This window comes from Euprymna scolopes, chromosome 46 (genome assembly GCF_053919585.1).
Source record: "Euprymna scolopes isolate OS-2025 chromosome 46, ASM5391958v1, whole genome shotgun sequence".
NCBI classification, from domain to species: Eukaryota; Metazoa; Mollusca; class Cephalopoda; order Sepiida; family Sepiolidae; genus Euprymna; species Euprymna scolopes.
The window spans coordinates 163671342-163682712 of record NC_136527.1 but is presented as its reverse complement, the minus strand read 5'-3'; the positions used below and the strand labels follow the sequence as shown (position 1 = coordinate 163682712).

Sequence of the window (11371 nt, the reverse complement as noted above, 5' to 3'; positions counted from 1 at the left end):
CATGTTGATCTATGGTTAATCTTCTCTCCAATTAAACAGACATTGTTTAAAAATTAACATCTTTTTTTTCTAAAAATAATTAGAAATCATACATTACATTATCATACAATGACAATTAAATATTAAATTTATTTTAATATTATCATAAGAAATAGTTCAGAAATTTTGTAACAGGGCTTATGCCCCACACTGTATATCGAAAGAAGACACTTTCAGTAGCTGTAGACGACAGCTAGACGAATTCCTCACGATTAAACGTTGATTACATTTACATGCAAATTAGATACAATCAGAACGTTGGAATTGAAGTGGATAATAAACTGGTCGAGAGAAATGGCGTATTTCTTGGTATTACAGAGATTAAGGGTGATTAAGCGGAGGGAGTACAGACCTACGAGTGAGAGGTACTTGGAAGAAGTAGGGAAGGATTTCTGATTTTGATTGTATTATCGGGGTGAGCGCGTACGCAGACCCCACACTTAGAAATAGCACGTCCGAGTCGTCCACATTTGGGACGATCGCAAAGGTCAACGCAACCGCAGTGCAATGGATGAGCCTCGCTCTGGGGGAACGACCGTAATGATCACCGTTACCCCAACGTCAGGTAAGTATTATATTTAGCCCTTCGTCCCCGGCCTTGGCATTATCTACTGCCAAGGCCTCATTTGGGGTACGAAGAAGCTTAGGCACAAAGGCCAGTAAGGGGGAGTGGGGAAAAAAGGGGTCTTTTCTAGTCCTTAGCTAGACTTGCGTAAGATAGCAAGTACTTTATTATAAAACCTACACTAGCGTTTCTATCATACACTGCTCCGCCTAACATTCTTACCCGGACCTACTTAAAATAACAGCTCCCCAGCTTACGGGATGACAGGCGACATTCACGCTGTGATAAAAGAGGAAAAAACATATAACATTATTTACAAAAAACTAAAAGGGAAAAAATATGTACAAACTAAAGAGTTTTAATTTTTTTTTTTTTTTTTTTTTTTGTAATGGGGGTGAGATGATGGGGAGGGGGGCAAACTAGAATACACCCAAAAAGAAAGAAAAAGAAAACAAATTAACAAAATGCCTATGGGGGCGGGTTAGTAAGGGGACCCTCCCTACCTAACGGCTGGTCTGTCATATGAAACGCCCACTGTCTTCCGGTCCTCTTCCCCCGGGGGGAAAGGGTGAAAGCAAGCAGGTCGTTCCCTAAATGGGAGTGGAGGAACTAGGGACATGTATGGAAAATAAATTAGGGTCGGGGATAATAGGGATGGATGGCGTCTTCCAAGATAATGTACGTAATGGGCAAAATAGGCCTGGGACAAAATAAAACAAGTGGACTTTAGGGCATCTTTGGAAGCTCTCCTAGTGCCAATCTATCAAAAAATAAGAAGCTATGGGAACAGGATCCACACGCATACTACCCTAATCTAGGCCCTATAAAAAGCACAAGCTATCCACTCTTGGTGGTTACTGCCTATCTAGCCTTAAAACTACCCAATATTATAAGGTAAACCTTATATTACTTGTCTTGATTGGGCTGGGTTCCGAGAAAAAAGAAACCTCAGCACCCTAGGACCAACACCACTAGGGTGGAAACACGAACTTAAATCTAGCGCCTCGTCGGATGCACAAACTAGTGTTGTGCACCCATCTTCTATCAAAGTCGATGTGGGGCAATCTTTTCCAATCACATCTGATTTTCGTTTTAAGTTGATGCTTAAAACGAACAACCAGATCATGATCCGAAACAGACTGCCCCCTATAGACAATGTCCAGACGTGAAACCCACGTCACTAACCTAGCCACCGCTAGGATCGCTAGAAACCCCAACCGTTTCTCCCTGTCAAACGGCGGATCCACATTATCGACTACGTACGCTAAATCAAGTGGCACCGACCGCTCGGGGTCGATGCGAGCAGTTACCCCTTCGACATACTCCCAGAGACTCTGCACCCCGCTGCAAAGAAAGAACGCGTGTTCTCTCGTCTCCTCCTCTTCTTCATCATTGCAGCGTGGGCACGGGGGATAGTAATAATCCCTATCATGATCGTCCCTGAAGAGTGGCAGCGCGTCTCGGACTAGCCTCCACGTAAGCGAAAATTCAGCATTGTCAATATAGCTACTGGCAGGCGCCCAACTCCACAGAGAGAGAACTTCCCCCCTCGACAGATGTAGCCGCTCCACCAGCGGGTCTTTTGCAGTCCCCTCCACTACATCCCTATATAGCAACCACCTAGGCCGTGCAAGGTCACTGGACCCCGGCAATGCCCTAAGGGCGGCTCGGCATTCGGTCAGGAAACACCTTTCCCCCGCCGGTCTTCTGCGACCTTCAGCGGCAGGGTTGGATATGAGCCGTGGGAAAGCTTGCTCCACGACTGGTACCCAGGGCGTTTCCTCCATCAGTGTCCGACTCAGGAATGCCAATCTTTCTGCGTGCTTGTGACTTAGCAGATCAGGCATCCCCAAGCCTCCCTCGCTAAGCTTCTGTGTACAGACCTGTCTACGGACATACGGCTTCCCTCCTACCCAAAGAAGTTTGAATAGGAGTTGCTCTAAAGCCTTACAGCGGTCCGCAGGCAGGGGAAGTACAGATAAACGGTAAAGGATCAGCGGAAACACGTATGTAGCACATGCCTCCGCACGACCCTTCAAGGACAATTTCCTCCGAATCCAAGTCCCTACTGACGACTCGACCTTAGTCTGTACTTCCGACCAATTCTTGTCCAGCTGGAGGTCCGGCCCGAACCACACACCGAGGATCTTTACTGGGCCATCTGTCTAGCCGAACGCACCTGGAAGCGAGTTTACCCCGGTCCAGGCGCCCAACCGCAGGCCAACGGACTTGCTGCGATTGATCACGGCCCCTGTGACAACTTCATACTCAGCGATCGCCTCTATCACCGCTTCAATGTCGGTTCGTCATGCGACGAACACGGTGACGTCATCGGCGTACGCGGACACCCTGGCAACTTTGCCGCCAGGCAGAGCTATGCCGCGTAGGACTGGTCTCGCCGCCTCGTCCCTTAATTTGCGAAGGAAGGGCTCCAACGCCAGGACATAAAGCAGAGGCGACAGCGGACAACCCTGCCGCACCGACCGGGAGACCCCAAAGGACTCCGACAACCTACCATTAACTTGCACCACCACCGCGGGATCACGATACAGGGCGGAGATCCACTTGCGGAAGTCCGGACCAAAGCCGGCGGTTTCCACAACAGCCCTCAGGAACCCATGGTCCACCCTGTCGAACGCCTTGGACTGATCTAAATTGATCAGCGCGGCTTCTGTGTCGTCTTCTACCCCCTCTAAGATCGTGCGAATCAAGTGCAGATTGTTTTGAATCGATCGATCCTTCACAGCGTAGTTCTGATCCGGTTCGACCAAGTCGCCGATAACAGCCTGCAGTCGATTCGCAAGAACGCGGGACAAAATCTTGAAATCTGCGTTAAGTAGAGTGATGGGCCTATAGTCATCTAGATTCCCCCCTCCATGTTGGTTCCCCTTCTTCAGAAGCGTGACCACTCCTTTGGTTACCTGCCTCGGGATCGAGTCCTGGGCAAACCAGTGGTTAAACACGCCCGTCAGAAGGGGCACAAACATGGGCGACAGCCTCAAGAACAGTTCGTAAGGTAAACCATCGAGCCCCGGAGATTTGTTGCGGCCAACCTGCTTCAACGCAGTAATGACCTCACGCTCCGTAACCATCCCCTCGCAGCTAGCCGCTCGGGCCGCAGTAAGGCGGGGCGAGCCAGCTAAATAGCTGCCAAACTCCTGGCCGCGGAGTCTGGGTAGTTTGGTGAAGCGCTCCTCCAAATGTTGCCGAAACCCATTGCAGATCTCCCGTGTCGACACGAGAGGACGCCCTCCCAGGTTATTCACCTCCCGAATGTACCCGTCCGAGCCACGTCTTAGGGCAGCCTTACGCTCAACAGCGTCAACGTTCACGGCTTCGTTGGAAACTCTTTCTAACCTAGCCCTAATTAACTGACCTTCATATCGCTCGCTAGCCAAGCGATTGAGGTCCCCCTTAACTAGAGCTAGTTCTAGGGAATCCCCCCCTGCCACCGCCCGGGTCAATCTATCCTCTAAGTGCCTTTTGGTCCGAGCCCTAGTTAACGCGAGGCGTTGGCTGTATATGACACAAAAGCGCCTAATGGTAGCCTTAAGGTTAACCCACCATCTACTCCCGGTAACCGCCCCCACTAACTCCCTCTGAATTAGTAATGTCAGCTGCTCCCGGAAGTCGACCGACTCCAATAAGGAGGCGTTCATCTTCCAGTAGCCTGCCAACCTAGGCCTATTACCTAATTTCAAAGGGGCCAAAACAAGTTTGTGGTCCGAATGACCTAACCAGTGGAACGTGGGACAAGATAGGAAATCTGTGTCGCCCCTTCTAATTAACATCCTGTCCAAGTATGAACTTGTAAAGGCGGCCGAGCTAGATTGTCACGTCCACATCTCCCTCCCTGGGTGATCCAGACGGAACCTATCGACCAGATCGCACGAGGCCATCAGGTCAGACAGGCTGCTTTCACACCCTCCCGACCCTCTAACCCCCCCGACCTTATCTATGCTGGGGTCCAGGATGGCATTCCAGTCCCCCATTAAAACTACCCGCTCCGGACCCGAAGAGAGAAACACCTCCACCCGCCGAAAAAAGGAAACCCTCTCGCTGGGGATGTTAGGCGCATAAACTGCCACGATCCGAAACGCGCCGCTTTTAACGGCAACATCGACCACGACCAACCTCCCATGAGCGTCCGCGTGGACAAGTGTAACCGTCGCAGACAGAGTGCGACTCACTAGTACAGAAACCCCCCGGCTATAGAGACTGCCATATGCTGAGTAAACATCAAAATCGTTCACCAGCACATCGCAGTCCCCGGCCCCAACAAAGTGGGTCTCTTGCAAGGTGTCTATGTCTCCCTCAAGGGCCACGAGATCCCTCAGCACGCGAACAGCCTTGCTTCGGGATCTCATGCCCCTCGCATTTAAACTAGCTAAATTTAAGCTCGTTTCCATGTTTCCACTACCTAGTAGTATTCCTCTACTAGGGGTCTAAAGTCCTCGGGGGTCAGGACGTCGAAGGCCTGACCGAGACTGCCCGTGAGCAGGTCGGACGTAAGCCGTCCGTCTCGAGCCAGGCCTCCCACGTCCAGGGGGAACGTCATCTTTAGTGCCCTATAAAAGGAAGGGTGAACATAAAGTGGGACCCTCCCTTCACACTGTTTGGCTATCTTGCCTAGTGATGGGTGCTCCCCGTCGACAATTTTACATTCTTTGAAGGCCTTTTTGCCTTCTTCTATCATTTTCCAAAGAGCTTTTGCTCTGCCTCCCCTGTTCACACGGACGAAGGTTATAAGAGATGGAGCCTCACTGAAATTCTTTGGGTCAGTGACCTCCTTCCCATCAACGACCTTTCCAGTTCTTTTAAAAAAATTTTCTGACGGCCGTTGAGGTCACTGACCGTGTGGCTTAAGTCGGCGGAGCAGATTTTTTCCCCGGGCCAGAAAGGGAGTTTCCTGGTCCTTTCTTCCCTCGGGGCCGCCGGCTTTGTCAGTTCTTTTTCTTTCGGTGCTTCTATGGTGGGTTTCGGATTTTCAGGAGCTCCCGATTGCTCCATCTCTGAATCCTGGGTGGTGAACAGGGGAGGGGTGGGCTGAACTTCTTTCTGGGGGGTGGTTTTATCAGGAAGCTCAGGGCGCTGGTCTTTTTGCTCCTCCTTTCTCTCTCTTTTCTCCTGGTGCTGGTCTTCTTCACTCTCGGAGCCGGAGGAGCTGCCCCTTTGTTTTCTTTTTGTCGTGGTTGCCGTCGGTCGTGGTGGTGATTGTGGAGCCGGCTCGGCCTTCTTCGATTTTTTTTCTGCGACCGTACTCCATTTGCTGGTGCTAGCTTCGGCCTCTTTTAGTGTTTCTTCTTTTCCAACAGCTTCTTCTGTCTTTTTGGTCGTCTCGGCCGTTGTCTTCTTTAGAGGGCAGAATCTGGCAACGTGGCCCGTTTTCTGGCATTGCCAGCATTGTGGCCTTCTGCCCTCTACAATGACGACCATCGACCAGCCCTCGCAGGTAAATTGTGCTGGGATTGCAAAGAATTCTTTGCGGGTCAACCGCATCTGGAGCCGGTAGTCCCCGGTGTGGATGTTTCTGGGTCCTTTTATGGGTTGAATGTCTTCCACGTCCCCATATTGGGATAAGATGGCCCCCAGCTGCTCCTCGATGAGGAAGCACGGTACCCCTGTTACCGTTACGGTCGTTCTCCTCTTGGAGAGGTACTCTGGGCGAATCTTAATGTCTTGCCAGACGACGTCTCCTCTTGCCAATTGCTCAGCATCTTCTTTTGTCGGCAAGAGTACCTCCCACATTGCATTGAAACGCCTGACTGCATATTGGGCGTTGATGTTTAGTTCGCCCAGTAGCACCATCATCCTATCCTTGGGCACTCCTTTTAACCCCTTGCCCTTGGCGTCTAAGGTCAACAGGGATACGGACCTTTCCCGGATCTTGTCGAGGGCTTCCGGGACGACTGAGATGTTGTTGCCCTCGACATAGTTCTTGTATTTCTCATCGAAGAGCTGCTTGTAATACTGGGGGATCTTGTTTCCTTTGGTTGGGGACCCCAGCTCCGCTGTTCTTGTTGTTGTTGTTGTGTTGTCCACCCTGGCGCCGCAGGGGTTGCCGGTGGTGTCCTTTGTTCCTGTGGTATTGGAGGCGAATCTGTGCCTGCGAGGGCTGGCCACTCCTCCTTTCCTGCCGGCTCGACGCTTTTGGCTTTCCACCCCCCGGGGAGCACCCATCAACCACAATAACATCCAGTGACCTGGTCTTCCTGAGGTCGGTTTCGACTTTCTGGGGGCTGCTGGCTTCCGACTGAGATGGCCTAATGGCTGCTTGGTCGTCCAGGGCCCACCATTTCTTTACTGGTCTCCTCTTCTTGCCGGGTGCGCCTTCTCCACCAGGTGTGCCCTGGACGAGTTTCCTCCACGCAGCCAGCTCGTCCTCCCTCGTGGTGTCGACTAATGATGGGGATGATGTTTCTGGCCTGTCGAGGTCCACCCAGGCAGCAGCCCCCGAACTAGCTTTCGACCTAACGACCCCTGGTACCGCTCTCGAACTGGGGGTGGCGACCCCCGGGACAGCCCACTGCACTGGAGCACCACCGGGTGTGGTGCCCCCTGTCATCGGCACAGGGATATCACCAAAGGTGATGTCCCAAGGTATCGGCACTGGGGTGTCACCGGGTGTGACACCCCCCCTTCTCGGCACTGGGGTGTCACCGGATGTGACACCCCCCCTTCTCGTCACTGGAGTACCACCGGATGTGGCACTCCCCCTCCTCGTCACAACACCAGGGGCGTCCCCCATGGTGTTAGAGGCAGAGGCCTGCCTCTTTTTTTGTTGGCCCAGTGCCCTTCACCGACCCGCCGATTCGGAGCTAGAGGGCCTTCGCCTAATGGCACGTCGGTTACCTCTAGTCCTGCCGGCTGCTTAAGTCGGATCCAGACACTGGACGGACCTGCAAAAGAAAGAAAAGCAAAGGCAGTTAGTGAGCCGAAAGGGCCACTCTCCCAAAGAAGGGGTCGGTCCTTTTAGGCTGGACAAAGTAAAAACCCTTAAGTGGTCAAAAGGCTGACCAAGTGGGCACCTGCTTTCGAGAACTTTGTCTGGTCTAGTGAGTGTCTTGGAACAGATACTACACTTTGATCATGACTACGTTGCCCGGAGTCAGGTAAGTATTATATTTAGCCCTTCGTCCCCGGCCTTGGCATTATCTACTGCCAAGGCCTCATTTGGGGTACGAAGAAGCTTAGGCACAAAGGCCAGTAAGGGGGAGTGGGGAAAAAAGGGGTCTTTTCTAGTCCTTAGCTAGACTTGCGTAAGATAGCAAGTACTTTATTAGAAAACCTATACTAGAGTTTCTATCACGCACTGTTTCGCCTAACATTCTTACCCGGACCTACTTAAAATAACAGCTCCCCAGCTTACGGGATGGCAGGCGACATTCACGCTGTGATAAAAGAAGAACATATAACATTATATACAAGAAATTAAAAGGAAAAATATGTACAAACTAAAGAGTTTTAATTTTTTTTTTTTTTTTTTTTTTGTAATGGGGGTGAGATGATGGGGAGGGGGGGCAAACTAGAATACACCCAAAAAGAAAGAAAAAGAAAACAAATTAACAAAATGCCTATGGGGGCGGGTTAGTAAGGGGACCCTCCCTACCTAACGGCTGGTCTGTCATATGAAACGCCCACTGTCTTCCGGTCCTCTTCCCCCGGGGGGAAAGGGTGAAAGCAAGCAGGTCGTTCCCTAAAGGGGAGTGGAGGAACTAGGGACATGTATGGAAAATAAATTAGGGTTGGGGATAATAGGGATGGATGGCGTCTTCCAAGATAATGTATGTAATGGGCAAAATAGGCCTGGGACAAAATAAAACAAGTGGACTATTGGGCATCTTTGGAAGCTCTCCTAGTGCCAATCTATCAAAAAATAAAAAGCTATGGGAACAGGATCCACACGCATACTACCCTAATCTAGGCCCTATAAAAAGCACAAGCTATCCACTCTTGGTGGTTACTGCCTATCTAGCCTTAAAACTACCCAATATTATAAGGTAAACCTTATATTACTTGTCTTGATTGGGCTGGGTTCCGAGAAAAAAGAAACCTCAGCACCCTAGGACCAACACCACTAGGGTGGAAACACGAACTTAAATCTAGCGCCTCGTCGGATGCACAAACTAGTGTTGTGCACCCATCTTCTATCAAAGTCGATGTGGGGCAATCTTTTCCAATCACATCTGATTTTCGTTTTAAGTTGATGCTTAAAACGAACAACCAGATCGTGATCGGAAACGGATTGCCCCCTATAGACAATGTCCAAACGTGAAACCCACGTCACTAACCTAGCCACCGCTAGGATCGCTAGAAACCCCAACCGTTTCTCCCTGTCAAACGGCGGATCCACATTATCGACTACGTACGCTAAATACAGTGGCACCGACCGCTCGGGGTCGATGCGAGCCGTTACCCCCTCGACATACTCCCAGAGACTCCACACCCCGCTGCAAAGAAAGAACGCGTGTTCTCTCGTCTCCTCCTCTTCTTCATCATTGCAGCGTGGGCACGGGGGATAGTAATAATCCCTATCATGATCGTCCCTGGCTAGTTTGCCAAAGAGTGGCAGCGCGTCTCGGACTAGCCTCCACGTAAGAGAAAATTCAGCGTTGTTAATGTAGCTACTGGCAGGCGCCCAACTCCACAGCGAGAGAACTTCCCCCTCGACAGATGTAGCCGCTCCACCAGCGGGTCTTTCGCAGTCCCCTCCACTACATCCCTATATAGCAACCACCTAGGCCGTGCAAGGTCACTGGACCCCGGCAATGCCCTAAGGGCGGCTCGGCATTCAGTCAGGAAACACCTTTCCCCCGCCGGTCTTCTGCGACCTTCAGCGGCAGGGTTGGATATGAGCCGTGGGAAAGCTTGCTCCACGACTGGTACCCAGGGCGTTTCCTCCATCAGTGTCCGACTCAGGAATGCCAATCTTTCTGCGTGCTTGTGACTAAGCAGATCAGGCATCCCCAAGCCTCCCTCGCTAAGCTTCTGTGTACAGACCTGTCTACGGACATACGGCTTTCCTCCTACCCAAAGAAGTTTGAATAGGAGTTGCTCTAAAGCCTTACAGCGGTCCGCAGGCAGGGGAAGAACAGATAAACGGTAAAGGATCAGCGGAAACACGTATGTAGCACATGCCTCCGCACGACCCTTCAAGGACAATTTCCTCCGAATCCAAGTCCCTACTGACGACTCGACCTTAGTCTGTACTTCCGACCAATTCTTGTCCAGCTGGAGGTCCGGCCCGAACCACACACCGAGGATCTTTACTGGGCCATCTGTCCAGCCGAACGCACCTGGAAGCGAGTTTACCCCGGTCCAGGCGCCCAACCGCAGGCCAACGGACTTGCTGCGATTGATCACGGCCCCTGTGACAACTTCATACTCAGCGATCGCCTCTATCACCGCTTCAATGTCGGTTCGTCGTGCGATGAACACGGTGACGTAATCGGCGTATGCGGACACCCTGGCAACTTTGCCGCCAGGCAGAGCTATGCCGCGTAGGACTGGTCTCGCCGCCTCGTCCCTTAATTTGCGAAGGAAGGGCTCCAACGCTAGGACATAAAGCAGAGGCGACAGCGGACATCCCTGCCGCACCGACCGGGAGACCCCAAAGGACTCCGACAACCTACCATTAACTTGCACCACCACCGCGGGATCACGATACAGGGCGGAGATCCACTTGCGGAAGTCCGGACCAAAGCCGGCGGTTTCCACAACAGCCCTCAGGAACCCATGGTCCACCCTGTCGAACGCCTTGGACTGATCTAAATTGATCAGCGCGGCTTCTGTGTCGTCTTCTACCCCCTCTAAGATCGTGCGAATCAAGTGCAGATTGTTTTGAATCGATCGATCCTTCACAGCGTAGTTCTGATCCGGTTCGACCAAGTCGCCGATAACAGCCTGCAGTCGATTCGCAAGAACGCGGGACAAAATCTTGAAGTCTGCGTTAAGCAGAGTGATGGGCCTATAGTCATCTAGATTCCCCCCTCCATGTTGGTTCCCCTTCTTCAGAAGCGTGACCACTCCTTTGGTTACCTGCCTCGGGATCGAGTCCTGGGCAAACCAGTGGTTAAATACGCCCGTCAGAAGGGGCACAAACATGGGCGACAGCCTCAAGAACAGTTCGTAAGGTAAACCATCGAGCCCCGGAGATTTGTTGCGGCCAACCTGCTTCAACGCAGTAATGACCTCACGCTCCGTAACCATCCCCTCGCAGCTAGCCGCTCGGGCCGCAGTAAGGCGGGGCGAGCCAGCTAAATAGCTGCCAAACTCCTGGCCGCGGAGTCTGGGTAGTTTGGTGAAGCGCTCCTCCAAATGTTGCCGAAACCCATTGCAGATCTCCCGTGTCGACACGAGAGGACGCCCTCCCAGGTTATTCACCTCCCGAATGTACCCGTCCGAGCCACGTCTTAGGGCAGCCTTACGCTCAACAGCGTCAACGTTCACGGCTTCATTGGAAACTCTTTCTAACCTAGCCCTAATTAACTGACCTTCATATCGCTCGCTAGCCAAGCGATTGAGGTCCCCCTTAACTAGAGCTAGTTCTAGGGAATCCCCCCCTGCCACCGCCCGGGTCAATCTATCCTCAAAGTGCCTTTTGGTCCGAGCCCTAGTTAACGCGAGGCGTTGGCTGTATATGACACAAAAGCGCCTAATGGTAGCCTTAAGGTTAACCCACCATCTACTCCCGGTAACCGCCCCCACTAACTCCCTCTGAATTAGTAATGTCAGCTGCTCCCGGAAGTCGACCGACTCCAATAAGGA

At 51.8% G+C, this 11371-nt stretch overlaps 1 non-coding gene across 1 annotated transcript; it reads right to left on the bottom strand.

Annotated features, from left to right (window-relative positions):
• Positions 1-449: 449 nt before the first annotated feature.
• Positions 450-612, bottom strand: LOC145271557 (U1 spliceosomal RNA). Its single transcript, XR_013865967.1, has one exon. It is a non-coding gene; the product is annotated as a U1 spliceosomal RNA (small nuclear RNA).
• Between the last annotated feature and the right edge of the window lie 10759 nt (positions 613-11371).